Here is a 21350-nt window from a genome sequence, read left to right as displayed (position 1 = left end):
GCAATTCAGCACGTGCATTAGTTATTTGTTAACTTATGAAATGCATCAATAATACTAACATTTTGGTCATCTGACATTAAAATCAGTAGCTAGCCGCACTGTATATATTACAGTATTGTGATTATAGCAGGCAGAGCACTGAGCAGAAGGTCAATCTTGAAAGGGTTTCAGCAAAACTAAGGCTGATCAAGAAAGGCAGAATGAATGAATTAAATAAATATCAAAGGATATACAATTACATCCCAGTGCCAAAGCTATTGTAAACCAAAAGTTCAGTAGTCTTAGTTGTGGCATGTGCCTATTCTCTACAGTCAACAGCTTTGGACCCTTATCTCAGAAAGGATATATTGTCATTGGAGAGAGTCCAGAGGACGTTCACGAGGATGATTCCAAAAATGAAGTGGTTAACATATGAGGAGCGTCTGGCAGCTTTGGGCCTGTACTCACTGGAATTTAGAAGAATGGGTAGGGATCTCATTGAAACCTACCGAATGTTGAAAGGACTAGATAGGGTGGATGTGGAGACGATGTTTCCTGTGGTGGGGGGTATCCAGAACTAGAGGGCACAGTCTCAAAATTGAGGGGAGACCTTTTAGAACAGAAATTAAGGAGGATTTTTTTTTTAGCCAAAGAGGTGAATCTGTGGAATGCTCTGCAATAGACTGTGGTGGAGGCCAAGTCCTTGGGTATATTCAAAGCAAAATTTGATAGATTCCTGATTAGTCGGGACATCAAGGGATATAGTGAGAGGGCAGGTGTATGGGGTTGAATGGGGTCCAGGTTCAGCCATGATGAAATGGTGGAGTGGACTCGATGGGCTGAATGGCCTAATTCTGCTCCCGTGTCTTATGGTCTACATCGATATATGGCATACAAACAGGCTTCAAAGTAAAAACATGTTTTATTCTCAAAGATAGGAATAACTCTGTAATCCAAATTAAATAAATCAAGAGTTACGCTATGCAAGTTCTCCCTAAGGTGAGTATGAAAGTCCATTTTCTGAAGAGCCTGAGCACATTCATGATGTGACGTTCATTTAACTCTGATCTATGACACTACAATGACTTCTGTCCCAAGAGTCCTTACAATAAGTCCATCTAACAGATGATCTAATCAGCTCCATCTTCACAATGCATGGCCAAATTATCCTAGTTTAACATCTTTTGTAAACCCCTATCTCTGGAAATTTAATTGGACAAATACCACTTTTTAAATTCAGCATTACACAAGTGTAATTATACTTTAAGTTCAAACTGGAAGGCTGGCTAGGTAAAAAAATATATATTTGACTGTATTTTTGAATGTGCAAGGTGTCAGTGTTATAGAACAGTAAAACAGGCCCCTCAGCCCAACTTGTCTATGCTGACCAAAGTGCGAAACTTAGTTCATCCCACTTAACCTGCATTTGGCCCTCATATTGAGTCTAAACCTTTCCTAGGAATGTTCTGATTTGCCTCTACCACTTATCCATGTACCCACTATGAGTGAAAAAGTTACCCTTTGAATCTTTCCCCTCTCAACTTAAAATTATGCCCTTTAATTTTAGACTCCCCATTCCCTGGGTGAAAAAGCTGTGACTACTTCAATGCCCCTCATGATTTTACAAACTCTGTAAGATCACTCCCTGAGCATTCTTCAATCCAGGGAAAAGACCAAGGTGCCTACCTTTATCTGCATTTGGCCTTCATACGAAGTCTAAACCTTCCTGTCCAATTTCGCATCACAACTCAGGACCTCCATTTCCAGTAAAATCCTCGTGAATCTTTTCTGAACCCTCTCTAGCTTAAGCTCAACTGTAGCACAGTGATCGGAACCAAGAACACTTTTCCAAGTGCGGTCTCACAAGCATCTTGTGCAGCTATAACATGACATTCCAACTCCTGTACTGAATTTCACTCGAGCTTTATCACTTACAGTGCTGACTCCCTCAGCACTTACTAGGCAATGTCTGACTACTTGATCCGATTATCCGCAGTTCCATAGCTATTGTTCCCCAATGTTCCTCATGTCCCACCACCCCCTTCTTACAGAAACCCTTCAAAATAAAGCTGCTGAACCCCTCATCCAGCATGGAACTTAGCCACTCAAGATGGCCATTGTCCCATCACATTTAGATTTTAGCACTAGATTTTCGAGACACATACCTCCAAATGCTAAACACTTATAGACCATCTCTGGAATAGGAGGACCCAATTTATGGACATACCTGTGCATACACACAAACAAGCTCCAATAATATTACATTCAAAAGCCTGACTTGCATAGACTGTATACATTTGTTTCTATGATTGATGGATTAGTTCATTCGCTCTCTCTGCTTTTAACAATTATCCTATATGCTTATGGTGCCATTCATTACAATATTGAAGAGGTGCAGTAACCATATCAATTGATTTTCTGTATTTTCCAACTCATGGACAAGATCAACCAACCTATTTGTTACCTGGGGACACGCTGTATTTTCACAAGCATCATTGACTGAATTCTGCCATATGCTGGGATATGTAAAATGCTTTAATTGGCTACCTTTTTTATTGTATGGATAGAAAGTATCACATCAGAATTGTTTTAAAAACTGATTTTTAGATTGTTAATTTTGGGCAGACTATAAAAAGAAATATATAATAATGTTTTAGAATGTACATTCAAAATGGGAAGTTAACAATGTACCAAAAATAAACTATTAAAAATTATGTCCGTGATTACTATAGGATTTCCAAAGCAATCAAAAACCTAAAGAAAAAAGGAAGCTGAATAGTTAGAATGCTGGAGGAACCCAGAGGTCGGACAGTATCCATGGAAATGAATAAGCAGTCGATATTTCAGGACTGGAAAGGAAGGGGGAAGAGAGCAGAATAAGGTGGGGCAAGGGGAAGGAGGACAAGCAAGGTGATAGGTGAAGTCAGGTGGATGGGGGAGGGAGATGAAGTAAGAAGCTGGGAGGTGATTGGTGGACAAGATAAAGGGTAAAGGGCTGAGAAGAAGGAAAGTGGACTGTGGGAGAAAGGGAAGGAGGAGGGGCACCAGGGGAGGCGATAGGGGAAAAATAACCAGATGTTGGAGAAATTGAAGTTTGTACCATCAGATTGGAGGCCATCTAGCTGGAATATGAGGTGTTTCTCCTCCAACCTGAGAGTGGTCACATTGTGGCAGAAGAGGCGGCCATGGACCAACATGTCAGAATGGGAATGACAGAATGCACAGTAATTTTCATTTACCAAAGGAAAAATAATACACCATTATTTATAGAATAAGGAACTTTAAAATTTTATTTTATATTTTGCTTTCAATTTTATTTGGTTTCTTGTTTTTCAAGAGGTAAATCAATTCACGGTACACGGATCTAATTTTAACTATTCACTTATTAATTCAGATTTCAAACTACTTTAATTTCTCTTATTTGTAAAATAACAAACTATTGGACAAACAAGATTATTAACAAACAGTAAGTGGGGTCTGGGTGACACAAGCTTAAAGAAATCAATGCAGGCAACGTTAGTCAGATTCTGAGTGGGGAAAAGCGCGAGTGGAAAAATGAATCACCCGATCTACACCTCAGATTTTACCCTCTACTGTACAGATAGTAAAATTGGTTGGAGTACAAGAATAGAGGCTGAGATGTTATAAATTTGAACACATTCTTGTATCTCTTTCAATTTGCCTACCGTCACAATAGGTTAACAGCAGATGCCACTTTCATGTGCTCTCCACTCAATCCTGAAACATCTGGACAGTGAAGATGCATACATCAGGATGCTCTTCACTGACCACAGCTCGGCACTCAATACTATCATTCCCTCAAAACTAATCAATGAGCTTTAAGTCCGAGCATCAATAACTCATTGTGCAATTGGAACCTTGATTTCCTCACTTGCAGACTCCAGTCAGTTCGGATTAGCAACAACATCTCCTCCACAATCTCCATCAGCAGAGGTGCATCACGGGGCTGTGTGCTTCACCCCTGCTCTGCTAGTTTTATACTTCTGACTGAGGCTAAGCATGCTCCAATGCCGTATCTAAGTTTGCTGCTGACACCACCATCATTGTCCGAATCAAAGGTGGTGACGAATCAGCAGATAGGAGGGAGATTGAAAATCTGGCTGAGTGGTGCCACATCAACAAACTCTCACTCAAGGTTAACAAAACCTAGGAGATGATTATTGACTTCAGGAGGAGGACACAGGATATCCAGGAGCCAGTCCTAATCGGGTGATCAGAAGTGGGGAGGGTCGCAGTAGAATGTAATCATTTCAAAGGATCTGTCCTGGGTTCAGCACAGGTGCCATTAAGAAGAAAGCACAGCAGTGCCTCTATTCTCCTTGAACTTTGTGAAGATTCGGTATATCATCTAAACTTTGACCAGCTTCTCTAGATGTGCGGTGGAGAGTATATTGATGGTTTGCATCATGGCCTGGAATGGGAACACCAATCCTCCTGTATGGAAGATCCTACTAAATGTATGGATACAGGCCAGTCCATCACGAGAAAAGCATATAGTTATGGAAAAGCTGTTGCATCAAGGGCCACCACCATCCAGGCCATGCTCTTTCTCAATCTACCATCAGGAAGAAAGTAAAGGAGCCTCGAGACCTACACCATCAAGTTCAGAAACAGTTATTACCCCTCAACCATCAGACTCTTGAACCAAAGAGGATAACTTCACTCACTCCAACACTGAACTGATTCCATAACACATGGACTCACTTTCAAGGACTCTACAACTCATGTTCTCGATATTTATTGTTAATATTATTTATTTTTTCCCCCTTTCTTTTTGTATTTAAGTAGTTTGCTGCTTTTGTTTTGCACATTTGTTGTTGTCCATCTTGTTGAGTGGGGTCTGTCATTAATTCTATTGTGTTTCCTGTACTTACTGCTTTTGCCCATAAGAAAATGAATCTCAGGGTTGTATATGGTGACATGTGTGTACTTCGATAATAAATTTACTGTGAACTCTGAACATTCCTGCTGGTTGACTGGAAACTCCAATGCACTGGGTTGCAAGAGGCTGTAAAGGGTTGTAAACCCAGCCAGGCTCCTGAAGACCCAGACTCAACAATTCTTCCCTCCACCATCAGAATTCCTTATGGTTCATGAGCACTACTTCATTGTTCCTTGTTTTTTGCTCTATTTTATAACAGTGATTTTTAAAAAAAATCTTTGTACTGTATAGCTGCAAATCAAAATAATTTAAATCACATAATAAACTTGATTCTGAGTTACTGCATAAACCCATGTCTCAATAAAAATTAAGACACTTATATTTATCTAATGTTTCCTGTAACACTATAATTCTCTTGTTAATTTGTAAGTTCTCATACAAAGTACCTTACGACATTTTTTTTCATATTAATAATTTTGTTTAACACATCCTAACACAAGGCAGTATCACCCTTTCAATTAATTAAACTGAAAATACAATTACAATTGTACATATTTAATTACACCATGAATTAAAGATAATCTGAAATCTGGTTCAGTGGTAACCTCACTTTACCACACGCAGAAATATCATGCGTGGAAAAATATGGTTGCCGCGGTAACATGGCGGTTAGCGTAACGCTATTGCAGCACGGAGTCCAATTTCAGCGCTGTCTGTAAGGAATTTGCACGTTCTCCCTGTGACTGTATCGATTTCCTCCGGGTGCTCTGGTTTCCTCCCACAATCCAAAGATGCACAGGTTACTAGTTTAATTGGACATTGTAAATAATAATAATACTTTATTGATCCCGCATGGGGATCAATGAATTGTTCCGTGATTGGGCTAGTGTTAAACAGGTGGGTTGCTGACGGGCGCTGCTCCTTGAGCTGGAAGGGCCTGTTCTGTGCTGTAGCTCTAAATATATAAAAATAAATAAAAACTGCTAATTCAATCCAGGCAAACAAAATGAAATTTATCACAGCTGAAGACTACTGTATAGGCTTGGATGTCAACAATCACAACCAACAACAACCTGTAGATAATGGCTGTCAACTCTCCTTACACCTCCGACCCTTTATTACTTTTCCTCAGTTCAGTACACCTTTTCAAAATCACCTAACTTGAACAATTGGTGAATTTGATTTGAATCTTCCCAGTCAGATTCTTCAGGAGCTTTCAGCAGTTTTAAGACAACAACTATTTGTCAGCATGGTTAAGCCAGGTGTTAAAGTTCAGCTTTAACGTGGACAGCAGAAATTATTTCCAAGCAACAGAATATGAGAATGTCAATAATTAATTATGCAATTCTACCATGTAGTTCAACAAAACAGAAGAAAGATCTTCTGCTTTGGATAATATGTCAAGTTAATATGACTTATAGTCATTGAAACTGATCACACATTTTCCTGTTCAGCAAATCCAAAACTGCATGTAAGCACTCAACAAAGCTACAGTTGCAAGAAAAAGTTTGTGAACCCTTCACAATTACCTGGATTTCTGCATTACTCACTCATACATTGTGGTCTGATCTTCATCTAACTCACAATAAGAGACAAACACAATCTGCCTAAACTAATAACACACAAGCAATTGTACTTTTCATGTCTTTTCATGTCAAGCAATTGAACACATTGCTTAATCATTCCATCCACGCCAGAAAAAGTATGTGAACCTTGTATTTAATAACTGGTAGAACCTCCTTTAGCAGCAATGACCTTCACTAGACGTTACCTGTAGCTGCTGATCAGACTTGCACAATGGTGAGGAGGAATTTTAGACCATTCCTCCAAACAAAACTGTTTCAGTTCATCAATATTTTTGGGATACCTCGCATGAACAGCCATCTTCAGGTCATGCCACGGTATCTCAATTGGGTTAAGGTCTAGACTCTGACTTAGCTATTCCAAAACACAAATTTTTTTCTTTTTTTTAACCATTCTGTTAATTGATTTTCTCTTGTGTTTCTGATCATTGTCTTGTTGCATCATCCAAATTCTATTAAGCTTCAGGTGATGGACTGCTACCCTGATATTCTCTTGTAAAATGTCTTGGTACAATTTTGAATCCATTGTTCCCTCAATGATTGCAAGCTGTTCAGGCCCTGAGGCAGCAAGGCAGCCCCAAGCTATGCGTCACAGTTGGAATGAGTTTTTGGTGTTGGTGCACAGTGCTATTTTTCCTCCAAACATAATGGGGTGCATTTCTGCCAAAAAGTTCAACTTCTGTCTCATCTGTCCATGGAACACTGTCCCAGAAGCATTGTAGAGCATCCAGGTGGTCTTTTGCAAATTTGAGACATGCAGCAATGTATTTTTTGGAGAGCAGTGGTTTCCTCCATGGTATCCTTCCATGAACACCATTCTTGTTCTGTGTTTTTCTTATAGAGGACAATGAACAAAGACTTTAGCAGGTTCCAGAGATTTCTGTAGGTCTCTTGCTGTTACTCTTGGGATCTCGTTCACCTTCTTCAGCATTGCACGTTGTGATCTTTGTAGGACACCCACTCCTAGAGAGCAGCAACACTACTGAATTTCCTCCATTTGGAGACAATATCTTTTACTGTGAACAGTCAGGTATTTAGAAATGCTTTTGTAGCCTTTTCCTGCTAATGCATCTCCACAATTCTTCTTCTAAGGTCCTCTGGAAGTAGTTTTGATCGAGGCATGGTACACTTAAACAGATCTGAGAAGAGCAGGCTGTCTTTTTTTTTATTATATAGTGCAGGGCACCTCTACAACCCACACCTCCCATCTCATCTCATTGATCGGAAAACCTGACTCCAAGTAGCTTTTGTAGAAGGCATTATTACCCAGTGGTTCACATACTTCTTTGAACCTAGACTGTGATCATTTGAATGGTGTACTCAGTATTGATGAGAAGTACAATTGTTTGTGTGTTATTAGTTATGCAGATAGTGTTTGTCTTTTATTGTGACTTAGATGCAGATCAGATCACATTTTATGAGTAATTAATGGAGAAAACCAGATAATTGCAAACAGTTCATAAACTTTTTCTTGCAGCTATAACTTCCAATACCCTTGCATTTCATCATTTAAAAAAGGTCTTAACTCTGGGAATTCTCACCTGGTCACCATTTTCCTTGCCCATTCATCAAATTCACCCTCAAATTCCACCAAATATTCTCTCCATGGAGCTGGTTTTAAAATTTATGAGTATGTTACTAAGATACTAACAAACAAAAAGCAGCACAAGAGCACATATTGAATTACCCTTTCTTCCAAACAAAATGAACAGCAATATACACTGCGCATGGATTTGATAAAATGAACCATACCCAATACACCACGTTCTGACACAAACTCTCTGTACTCAACCAGTTCATTCTATTCCAGCTCTCATCTCCCCCCACCCCATCTTTCCAAACATTCTCAGCTTTAGACTTTCAATCATATCTGTTTAGAATTATTGTGCAATTTGTTCCCTTCTCCATATTCTTTAAGAAATGTGGTAAATATCAACTAATCAATGTAGTTCAAAAATTAATTACATCAATTGGACAAATGCATAATTTCAAAACAGGGACTGGTGGCATCCGTTAGTCTCGCGAGACGATGGACCTGCACCTGGAAGGTCTTGCTTCAGTCTGTGTTAGAGCAGCGTCTGTTGTGGCTGTAGAGGCCCACACGGGAGTGACAGTCTCGGCTGCATCGACTGCACTTGAGGGCACTGTCCTTCGGTGTTACCTTGGTGCTGTTTTTCCGACGAGTGCGCTTGTCTTCAGCAGCAAGCCTCAGCTTCTCTCCTCTTTTTAGACCTCTGCATAGTTCCAGCCTCCAATGAGAGTAATCGCTTGCGATGTCCTCCCACCTCTTGACGTTCATTTTCAGTGACTTCATGTCTCTCTTGCAAACATCTTTGAAATGAAGATGGGGCCGCCCTTGTGCTCTCTTGCCGGAGGCCAGTTCCCCGTACAGCAGGTCTTTCAGGATTCTCCCCTCTGACATGCGGTGTACGTGGCCCAGCCAGCGGAGACGGTGTTGTTGGAGCAGGGTGAAGAGGCTGGGTATCTGGGCGCGGGGCCAGGACCTCATTGTTGGTGACTTGCTCAGTCCACGTGATATCCAGGATGCGTCTCAAGCTGCGAAGGTGGAAGGCGTTGAGACGCCGCTCTTGTCTGTAGTAGAGGCTCCAGGTCTCGCTGCCGTAAAGCAGTGTGCTGAGGATGCCGGCCCTGTAGACTTCAACTTTCAAAACACAACTCCAAGTTATAAAATCATAGAGTGGTACAGCCTGGACACAGACCCTTTGGTCTGCGAGTCCATGTGGCCAACCACATTGTCCACCTAGCTAGTCCCAGTTTCTTATCTTTAGCCCATATCCCTCCAGGCCCCCCTGTTCCATCTATCTAACAAAGTGCTTCTAATGAAACTATTTTATCTCCCTCAAGCACTTTCGCAAGCAGCTCATTCCATATGCCAACCATCTTGTGTGTGAAAACATTGCCTCTAAGGTCCCTTTTAAATGTATCCCCTCTTATCCTAAATCTATGTCCAGTGCTTTTGGACTCCCCCACCCTGGGAAAAAGTCGGTTACTATCCACCTTACAATGCCTCTCATCATCTTATACTTTATAGTCGCTAAACGATTGGTACTAGAACGTACACTCATCACAGCGATATTTGATTCGGCACTTCACACTCCCTGGATTACAAATATTAAATATTAAAAATATTTAAAAAATCTTAAACAATTCTGTAAGGTCACCCTTCTTTCTCTTACGTTCTGAGGAATAACGACCTGGCCTGGCCAACTACTCCCTACAACTTGAGCCCTCTAGACGTGGCAACAGCCTTGTAAATCTTTCCTGCACTCTTTCCACGTCTTTCATCTAACAGGCTGACTGGAATGGCACACCTCATCAACAACAGAACAACTGCAACATTATGTCATAATTTCTGTACACAATGCCCTAACTGCTGCAGGCCAGCGTTCTAAATGACTTTTTTCATCACCTTGTCTACCTATGACTCAGCTTTCAACACATTTTACACCCCTGGCTCTCTTTGTTCAATTAAATCCCTAGTACCCTGCCATTCACAATGAATGTCCTACACTCTGTTTTGACTTTCCAAACTGCATCACCTCACACTTATCCATATTTAAGATCACTCCTCAGCCCACCTCCCCAACTGATCAAGATCCTTGGGTAATCTACTATAACCTTCTTCCCTATCAGCACCACCAGCTAGCTTCAGGTCATCTGCAACTTTGCTGATCAAGCCTTGTGTACCCAAATCAAATGCAGAAATAATGAATAACAAGTGTCACAAAACCAACACCACTCGTCACCACCCTCTGCTTCCACAGATAATATTCAACCACCACCCCCTGCTTCCTACCCAAGCCAATTCTGAATCCGCCTAACTAGCTCGCAAGTTGCTCAGTAATCCAATTTCAAAGCAAATATATTCTGACCAAAATTTTTAAAAGGGCTAAATTAGCATGTTCTACCATATGATTATTTTTGGATTATTTATTCAGTACGGCCTCTTAACTCATATTTGTCAAAACAATACAAACGGCCTTAGTCCGGTAGAAAGTCTAGACTGACCTGTCTCTGGCATGGTAGGACTTCTCGTTAGTATGCTCCTTACCATACACAAGAGCCAAGCAAGCTATTTAGATTTTTATGAGTCTCAATATTTGACTTCCCCAGTTCAAATTCATACCCAGACACGCAACAAGCTGGGGCAAATACTGAATTCTTTTTTTCCCCCTCATTTTATACCTATACAGCTCAAAAACAGGGCCTTCAGCCCAACATGGCGAGGCCAATGAAAATTTCATTTGACTCATGGGCATCCGTTAATCTTGTGAGACCATGGATCTGCACCTGGAAAGTCTTCATTCTCCAGGGCGCAGGCCTGGGCAAGGTTGTATGGAAGACCAGCAGTTGCCCATGCTGCAAGTCTCCCCTCTCCACGACACCAATGTTGTCCAAGGGAAGGGCATTAGGACCCATACAGCTTGGCACCAGTGTCGTTGCAGAGCAATGTGTGATTAAGTGCCTTGCTCAAGGACACAACACATTCCCTCGGCTGGGGCTCGAACTCACGACCTTCAGGTAGCTAGTCCAATGCCTTAACCACTCGGCCACGTGCAGCACAAGACCATCTAAACCCACCTATTCATGTACCTATCCAAATATTCTGCTGCTTCCTCTGGCAACTTGTTCCGTACATCTACTACCTTCTGTGTGAAAAAATATGTCCCTAAGGCACTTTAAACTTTTTTTGACTTTTTTTTTTAATCTATGCCCTCCAGTGTTAGAATTCCCTACCCTGGGAAAAAGACTGCAACTATCCACCTTATCTATGCCCCTCATGACTTCATAGGTCATCACAAGGTCACCTCTCAAGTCATCTACACAGCTTGAAAAAGATTTCCCAGCCTATCCTTACAACTCAAACCCTAACCCCCTGCCCCAGTTTCAGTAGCATAGTCATGAATGGTTTCTGACCTCTTTTTAGCTGGGTGGCATCCTTCTTATAGTTGGGCAACCAGAACACAACACAATAGTTCAAGTGTGGTCTCACCAATAACTTAGTATTTGGTTGTGACAAAGTCCCACCTCATGCACTAACGAATGAAGGCAACACCCTCTTCTCCACTATCTGTTGAAAAGTCATTCTTAAGTGTTGACCATTTCTCTTTCCATAGATGCTGCCAGACTTGTTGGGTGTTTTAATTTCAAACAGCTTTTGCTAATAAAACCTGGTTAAAGTGTATTAAGTCCTCCCTTCCACCCTCAAACCTTATCTTTATTTTCTCCTCAGTCACTGTCATAATGTTTCTGTTTTCCCTGAGTCTCATCTTGCTGCTGGAAATTGTAAATTTTAAACACGGGTCATTAGACTCAAGATCTTTGACATATTTGATTTTTTTTTAAACAAGTCAGGAGAGATTTTCTCAAACTGATTTTTTTTTAAACAAGCACTGGACAGACAAAGCAGAAATTGTTTTCTCACAAAGAATACTTTCAAAACAGATTTTCAAAAAATTAACTATTTGCAGCCCTCCTACTGAATATAGACATCAACTTCCAAAACTGAAAATGTAAAGGGAATTAATTAGTCAATTAACAAAAATATTCTATGCCAATTTGTGAAATGTTACTCTAAATGATAATATAAAAATATGCCAAACACAAATGATCAAAACTATACATTCTCCCTCCGGAAGAGAGCAGCCAACCATCTGTCTCCAGTTAAAGTGAAATCATCTCATTTCTGTTTAATTGATTCAAATAATAAAACACAAACTTGTGTATCGTTAAAAAAAAGATCATTGTTGTTTTCAATTTATCATGGCTCATGCAGAAGCTTTTGGTTTTGTATACATAAATGCAAAGGACTTTTTAATGATGACAAAACAAACATACATTAATAACTTCTAATGGTCAATTAGCACAGGTGTCTGATGCTTCCTGCTAGTTTTGTAGACAAGTACACACATTGATATTGAGGCTTACAGACCAGGTTTCACTGGTAGCAAATTAAGCAGTGTCATGCAGGACAACAGTTGGCCTTGGTCTCCCTTACTCTCTTCAGAAGAATAAAAGGTGTTTATGCTTTTTATTACTAATTAGTCACTTTGTTTAGATAGAAGTTATGCATAGATAATGGGCAAGGACAAATCCTACCTCAAATGAGGGTTGGTCTTCATAGTCTGGACAAATTTACGGTACTGTTCAAAAGTCTTTGGCGCATTTATATTGCTGGGTGCCTAAGACTTTTGCACAGTGCTGTATTTGTCAACATGGAGCAGTCAGCAAGTTTGTAAGTCTGACAGGAGCACAGGATGTCGGGAATGGCGAGGGTGGGGCACCACGGGAGGGGTGGGGGACAGGTAGCAGAGAAGGAGTGCCAGGGGCAGGGTTAGCACAGTTGCAGACACACCCAGCCTTGAGACACACGGCAAACAATTGCTTTATTGATCATTACAGATGTCTCTCTGGTGCTTCCTGTTCTCTTCCCTCTCCCTTCCCCTTTTCCCCAACCATGATTCCCCTTCTCCCTGTCCCCTTCCCATCTTCAGTCCACAACAGGGACTCGTATCAGAATCAGGCGTATTATCACACACGTTATGAAATTTGTGTGTTTTTTTGCACCAGCATTACAGTGCAATATATAAAATTACTACAGTACTGTGCAAAAGTCTTAGGCACACTAGCTATACCTGTGTGTTTTGGACAGTGATGTCTAAAGGACGACTCTTTGGGGAAGGATTTCTGTTGGTACTCATTAAATTGGATCCACTGTGTCAGCACAACTAAAAAGCCATGAGAATGTGTATGTGAACTTTAGTTTGAGACCATTTTCTAAAGATGAATGTACAATGCTCTTACAAGTTTCAAGAACATGCATTTGCAGGATTAGCTACTTAACTGCACGACCTTATGACTCTGACACTTTGCAAGCAGGAAATAGGGTTAGCAGAAACTAGAGAAATTTCTGCAACTCTTCAGTTTGAACCTACATAAACTTAGATTTATACAGATTTGAAAAAAGTAAAGTTGGGACTTTCAATAAGTCTTTAAGAAACTTCACTCTTAACATCTCTCCTGTCAGAAAACATTTGTTAAAATTTCTCATTCATAGCTGCATGAATGAAAAGTTAACTTTTGTCATTCATCAACTTTTCATTCATGCATCCACATTCTTTTCAATACCTTAACACTTTAACTGTATTGACAACCTTCCCATATAGACACTTATCATGAGTGTTCTTCGTTCCTCAGGCTTTTGAATTTCCAGGATTTCAGCCAACTATGTGCCTAGACTCAGGTTATCACTTTCTGTAAAATAGAATGCAATGTTACAACTTACTCATTTTATGCAAATTTTTTTCACATCCATAAATTGTCTACCGTTCTTTGACTGACTTTGGCACAATATTATTAACATTATGGCAACCATTCTGCCATGACCAAATCTACAACGCTAATCACATCCCTATATGCCCAAACATTCCTTCAGCCAATGTAGCAAACTGCTCCCATGTCAGGCAAATAGCCGTCAGCATTTCATCAAAATAATTTGCATCTCAAACATTTCAATCACATGACAGTGACTAACTGTATTGCCCACTGGTTCATTCAGTTTAAGTAGACAAGGCATCAAAATTTCACACTTTAGCACTGTGATTCACAGAAACAACAGTTACAGTCCTAGTTCGGCATGGACTAGAAGGGTCGAGATAGCCTGTTTCCGTGCTGTAATTGTTATATGGTTAATATTAGTGAAATGAGGTAAGTTACTAATGAATTAGGGCAAAATTTTGCAACCTAAGCACACCCAGTCAGGTTCATTAGTATTGGATAATCGGATACAAAATTCCATTAACTACTTGTCCTAAACGATGATGAAGTCCAAAGCATAATAATTCTTGGTCTTGTCCAATGACTATATTAAATCACTCTAATTATGATTGCTCTTTAAGTGAAACTAATCTTAATGTATCCAGAAATGCCAGAGTCAACATAAGACTAGCGTTCACATGAAACTACAAAACTGGAGTTTGAAATCCAATGGCTGAGATCATGCAAAATTCCCAGATGTCATTTGTAGGTGGAGGGCGAATCAGGCTGGTGCTAGATTGTGACTCCTTCATGTTCGTCTACCAAAACAGCCTAATTTCTACCTTTGATGTCTCTTCTTTACCCTTTCAGGGTGGATGGGGTTCTGTTGTAGACCCTGATCTGTTTTTACACTCAGACTGCAGTTCTTTGCGGTGGTGTTGCCGATTCTTGGGTCACACAACTCAGAAAAAAAGCGACGCAACAGACTTTTAACACTGCAAATCAGCAAGTTGTTTTATGTCTCTCCTGTCACCGTGAAAGCAGACACCTCTCTATCCCTTGTTAGGGAGAGAGAAAGAAAGAGCCCGTGGCATGTATGATTGTCGGGTGAACGATTAGTTTTTGTTGTACTGCAGATCATGGTCTTTCTTGGGGGCTTTGCTATTGCTTGCTTGGTGGGTGGAGGGTACTGATGTTTTTTTTTGCAGAAAAGGGTGGGGGGGTGAGGAATAGTTGTTGCTTTGCTGCTGCTTGTGCGTGGGGAAGGGGGAATAGGGGCGCGTGAGGGGTTCTAATGTTTTAACTGTCATTCATTCTTTGGGGCACTCTTCAGTTTTGTTCATGGTCTGTTTGCCCCACTCCCATCAGGGAGGAGGCTGCATAGTATCCACACCGGGACCACCAGACTCAGAGTTACTTTCCTCAAGCAGCAACACCTCCACCCACTAACTCCACCACTACTTTATTATTTTCCATCAGTCACATATGTCCAGCCTAGCATCACTTTATGAACAAACAATGTACATGCCTTATGTATTTATATTTATTGTGTGTTTTTTGGTATTATTATTATTGTGGTCTTCAAATTGTGTGATTTCTTGTGCTGCACTGGATCTGGATTAACAATTATTTCATTCTCCTTACACAGTGTACAGGAAATGACATTAAACAATCTTACATATGGAACAACCTTCGGCACTCGATCTGCAGCTGTAGTGAGGGACGTGCAACATTGGCTGAGAATTACCACACCAACAATGCGAGAGGCAAGATATGCATCATTCTGTTCCGTGTAAGTTTCCATTCCCTTTCGTATTTACAATGTAATAATTTGGCTTCAGCTGGTGGAAATAAGTCATTACTTCTGCATGTCTGCCTGTGAAAACCCGACCTTTTCATGAACACCTAGCACATTGCTCACAATTACAGAGTAAACAGTATTTGTAGGTATCTTTTGTCGTCTTTAAATGGATACATTATTCTGAACAAGCCAAAGCCATATTTTCATTGCAAGAATAAAGGCTGGCTTTGTCACATGTACATTGAAACATACAGTGGAATGCATTGTTTTGCATGAACGACCAACACCGGGAGGCACCCTACAAGTGTCACTGTGCTTCCAGCATCAGCGTAGTATGCCCACAACTTCCTAACCTTAAACTGTACGTCTTTGGGATGTGGAAGGAGGAAGCCCATGCGGTCACAGGGAGAATGTATAAACTCCTACAGCCAGCGGCGGAATTGAACCCAGGTCACTGGTGTTGTAAAGTGTTTCACTAACCTCCATGCCTGAGCTGCCCACCAGGTATCACACTAGAAATGACCAGAGACCAGACCAGACATTGACCAGAAATCACACAGATTTGCATTTCATTGTTGATGGTTGTTAAAAACTAGTAGGAATCCTGTCAAACCATTGTCTTTTTCCCATCATTCCTCAATTCCTTGAGCAATGGTTTAACTATTTTTATCTACACCATAGCACACTGACAAAGTTCAGAACCTCATCATGTTTTTGATAGACATTTCTTTCCTGTTCACTTTGATGTTCAAAGTCTATTCGCTGCCATGCAGTGTTTTAAGTGTTCCTCATTACAACAACTATTGCAATGTTATGAAGGTGACATTGAAAAGTGCTTATCTAATCAACATGATTTTGCATTGATGATATCTAATTTGAGTGTACATTAAACATAACAACACTACCAGTGCTGGAATTCAGTTTAGTTTGAACATCTCAATACTTGGAGATGGTTAACAACAGGCTAAAGATCTCAAGTCAGCAACAACTTGGATTATATTTAGCGATATTATAATGCATTAGCAGCTGCAGCCTGCAAAGCATTGCTAACATTGGGTGAGACAATGAAAAACTCAGAAGAGCTTTATGGCTCCCGTATGAATGAGGAGGACTAGGTCAGTTGTCTCTTTGAGCTTGTTCTACCATTTAATAAGATCAAGCCCAGTCTGACTATAACCTTACTCCAACATTATTGTTTGCCCATGGTAACAGGCAGCCTGGTGGCACAGACGTTGACACCACTGCCTCATTGTCCCAGGGACACAAATTTCATCCCAAGATTGCCATCTGTGAGGAGTTGCCATTTTCACCCGGTGACCACGTGGTTTCCCCTGGGTCCTCTGACTATTAATCAACAACTGCAAACTGCCGCTGGTATAGGTGAAGAGGAACCCGGGGAAGTTGATGGACACATAAAGAGTGGGATTTCTGGGATCTAATTGTGAGGATGGAATTTTTTAAGATTTCTCCAAGAATCATCATATACTCAATGGGCTGAATGGCCCCCTACATTATTACAACTACATACATGATAACCATTTTCCTCCTTGCCTATCCAGAAACAATTGCCTTTAAAATATTCAACAATTCTGCTTCTAAGGCCTTTGAAGAGTTTCAAAGGCTTGGGATCCTCAGAGAGGAAAGAAAATATATTGGTGTCGTAATAGGGCAAACCTCTTTTTCCCACCTCCCTCCCCAGTTCAAGATTATCCCAAAGAAACAATTCTCTCCAAATCCATACTTGCTTTTTAAAATTTTAGCATACAAGACTAGTCAAAGGACAGAATGCCCATTTTAAAGTTTGACAAACTGCTTCCATGATATTAACATACCTTCTTAAAGGGGACCAACAATGTACAAAATTCAATTCGCCTCATGATAAACTATCATATTCTGTTGGCTTTCCTAATTAGTTGCTTTATTTGCATACCAGTGGTTTGCAAATTATTCATTAGGAGACCTAGATTCCTCAGAATCTCAAAGTTCAGCAATCTCTGACCATTTTGACATTTCCTTTTCTCATCCCTGCCAAAACGCAGTTTCATTTTTTCCCCTGTAATAATATTCTATATGCTGGATCTTTGCCCATCACTTGACCTACCTGGGGGCCCCCCTCCCCCAGAACTTCTTTACAACTTACGTTTCTAACAACTTCTGCATGACTTGCAATATTCAAACTAAATTTATTAGCGAAGTACATATATGTCACCACATACAACCCTGAGATTCATTTTATTGCGGGCATTCACAGTAAACACAAGAAACATAATAGAACCAATGAAAGGCTGCACCCAACAGGACGGACAAACAACCAACGTGCAAAAAAAAAGTGCAAATACAAAAATAAAAGCAAAGAAAGAAATAATAATAATAATAAATAAATAAGCAATAAAATATCGAGAACATGATATGAAGAGTCCTTGAAAATGAGTCTATAAGTTGTGGGAACAGTTCAGTAATAGGGCAAGTGAAGTCATCTCCTCTGGTTCAAGAGCCTATGGTTGAGGGGCAAGAACTGTTCCTGAACCTGGTGGTATGGGTCCTGAGGCTCCCGTACCACCTTCTCACTGCTGTCATCAGGAAGAGACTATGGTCTGGGTGGTGGGGGTCCTCATGACGGATGCTGCTTTCCTGCAACAGCAATCTGTGTAGATGTGCTCAGTGATGGGGCGGCTTTACCCTAGAGGGACTGGGCCGTGCTCACTACTTTTTGTAAGCTTTTCCATACCAGGTTGTGATGCAACCAGTCAATATAATCACCAGCACACATCTATAAAAGTTTGTCAAAGTTTTAGATGGCACACTGAATCTTTGCAAACTTCTAATAAGGTAGAGGCACCACTGTGCTTTCTTCATAATGGCACTTGCATGCCGAACCCTTGATAACACAAAGGAATTTAAAGTTGCTGATTCTCTAGTGAGGACTGGCTCATGGACCTCCAAGTCAATAAATCATCTTCTGTCTTGCTGGCATTGAGTGAAAAGTTGTTGTATGGCACCACTCAGCCAGATTTTCAACCTCCCTACTATATGCTGACTTGTCACCACCTTTAATGTCATCAGAAAAACTTAAATGTGGTGTTGGAACTGTGCTTAGCCTGAGTCATAAGTGTAAAGTGAGTAGAGCAGGGGGCTAAGCACACAGCCTTGTGGTGCACCTGTGTTGATGGAGATTGTGGAGGAGATGTTGTTGCCAATCCAAACTGACTGGAGTCTGCAAGTGAGGAAATCAAGGATCCAATTGCACAAGGAGATACTGAGACCGAGGTCTTGAAGCTTATTGATTAGTTTTGAGGGGATGATAGTATTGAATGCCAAGCTACAGTCTATGAAGAGCATCCTGATCTATACATCTTTGCTATCCAGATGCTCCAAGACTGAGTGAAGAGCTGATGAAATGGCATCTGCTTCTGACATGTGGTGATGGTAGGCAACTGGAGCGGATTCAAGTCGCTGCTCAAGCAGAAGGATGTGTTTCACCACTAACCTCTTAAAGCACTTCATCACAGCGGGTGTACGTGCTACTGGACGATACTCATTGAGGCAAGTTACCACTTTCTTCTTAGACACCCGTATAATGCAAGCCTGCTCGAAGCTTGTGGGCACTTTGGTGCCTTCCCTTGTATAAACAAAAAACATGTTGAATCCCCAGCACTGACCCTTAAGTGCAGCAACTCTGAGAAGTCTAAAAAAAAATTAGACGCATGTTGGTGGTGAACTGCATGACAATGGGGTTGCTTAACATAAGACATTCATTTTAAATTAAAATGTGAGTTTATTTACAAAGTATTGTTGTGGAGAAAAAAACTGCTCAAAATATTTGTTAATCTGTAAAATCAGGGATTGGTATAATTAAATTAGCGCACTCTAATTTTGAGGTCATAGTGTGGTGAATGAGAGAAAATGCTGGTACATTTCTGCTTTGGCTACACTGTGGGTTGAGAGAACCCATGATTGATTAGCCACTGCTTGGTATCACTTCTAGAGATCGCCCATTGTCATCCTTCTCTGAAATCAACTGCCTGTCATGTATGCTATCAGGCCAGTCCCGGTCACACTCAGCATTCAGTGACCCCTTTGGGCAAGTTATACAGAAGGCAGAGGAATCTGACCTTCAACGTAGCTAATGGAATTCTTCATTTGGCTGCATTTGTCGTATGGCTCCTATTGTATCTTCGTTCTGCTGGAGACTCCGGAATCTTTATTGGCATGAGGAAATAAAAGAAAAGAGAATAATTCTAGTGTCACTTCAAGAGGATTCTCACTGTCAAATGTGCAATAATGAAGTAGTCATGCAAGTTCCCTGGAAAGGTAGATTGACCCCTCTGGTTCATTAAGAGCTCAATCTAGGAGTTTTCTGAAATCCACAAGGTTTAAACTGAGACCTTGTACATTTGGGAAGCTAACTATACCAGCAAACAAGTATACAGAAAGCTATCCTCTGCCTTGTGCTCTTGTTCGAAAAAAAAAAGTACAATCATTCATTCCTGTGCAAGAGCCATATGTCTGAAATCCCTAAAGCAGCAATAGAGAGAAGGATGAAAACATAGGAAACATCTGCAGCAGCTGCATGGCTCCAGAGACACAAATCAAATTCACCATACGTGGTGTTGTAACATGGATCCTTGCACACCCTAATGCCTGTCCTTGTCGTTAATACAAGTGTTATGAGTTCATCCTGATACTCTTATAATGGTAGAAAAAAAAATTGGCTGGAGGCGTGAAGTCAAGATGTGTGCCTTCAGAGTTTTCAACAGTATCATATTGAATGTGAGTGGCTCTTTTACAAACTAATGCTACAGAACAAATGTTACAAGTATAGTCCTGCTGAAAGTGAAAAATGACTAAACACTCACTGGAGGACAGAGCATAGATTAGCAGGGTATGCTGCAAGGAGGAGACTCCTCGTATTAGTCAATTGCAGAGAGTCAAGAAAGACAAGAGATCAATGTGGGCTTGTCAAAGGGTAATAACTCCTTACAGTAGTAATAGCCAAGAACAGTAATATGAGAATCATAACTGGGAAGGATTCAAAAGAAAAGTGAAGCTGATGATTCTCCAGCCATTGGATTGAATATACAAGATGATTAGGAGATTCGAGGAGTTGACATCAAACATTCCATGGGATATGTGAAAACTGAGAACATCCTGTGCCAGAGGATGAAGCATCTGTTTATCAGCTTCCATAGCAACTCATGGCTGAGTCTTCCAAAGTTTTGCAACAAGTCAATCTCCAAATGAGCAGTGAGTATCAAAGAATAAACCCATGGTCCCTTCCTTTCTCCTTCACAACATTTACTCTTTTCATTTCACATTTCCAGCACCTACATTTTTTTTTGTTTTCTGTTCAGGTTTGTACTTCATGTGGGTTTGCTCACTACAGACAACCATCTCCTTCAAGACTCTAAATGGAGGTGCTACCAAGGTACTGTCGGTGTTGATATCAGAGGTCCCCCACCTGGACTACGTCATGTGCCTTTGCTACTTCCGCTATTTCTTCGAAGTGTTCATTAACATGATGGAGCCCTGATTCATCAGTTGAAGGAGAAGATGGTAATTATGACCTTCCTACCAATGGGTTAGAATATACTCAAGGACTCTGATGGGGGATCTGGTACGTTGTCCACAAGTTACAATCCAGAAGCACAACCATATCACACTGTTGCTTAACTGATCTGCAAGCCAACTCAGCCCATTTACACAACTGACGTACGCAGGGAGGACTCTGCAAGGCTGACTTGGCTGGAGGAGTCTTTGCAGTGTCTGAATCCAGTGCCGACAGACCAACATAGTTTTGTTCCTCAAA

At 40.7% G+C, this 21350-nt stretch overlaps 1 protein-coding gene across 6 annotated transcripts in view; it reads right to left on the bottom strand.

Annotated features, from left to right (window-relative positions):
- dusp16 (dual specificity phosphatase 16) overlaps nt 1-21350 on the bottom strand; it is a 57701-nt gene that overhangs the window by 24883 nt on the left and 11468 nt on the right. Inside the window, exon 2 of one of the 6 annotated variants that reach the window (XM_063057933.1) lies at nt 13615-13740. The exons of 3 other annotated variants lie outside the window; for them this stretch is intronic. The gene's annotated coding sequence lies outside the window, so the exon portion shown is untranslated. Of the gene's footprint in view, nt 1-13614; nt 13741-19031; nt 19233-19656; nt 19680-21350 lie in introns of those variants that run through there. 2 more of the 6 variants (XM_063057934.1, XM_063057932.1) reach the window with 2 other exon arrangements.

Source organism: Mobula hypostoma, chromosome 9 (genome assembly GCF_963921235.1).
Source record: "Mobula hypostoma chromosome 9, sMobHyp1.1, whole genome shotgun sequence".
In the NCBI taxonomy this organism is placed as follows: domain Eukaryota; kingdom Metazoa; phylum Chordata; class Chondrichthyes; order Myliobatiformes; family Myliobatidae; genus Mobula; species Mobula hypostoma.
This window is presented reverse-complemented; position numbering and strand designations above follow the sequence as displayed.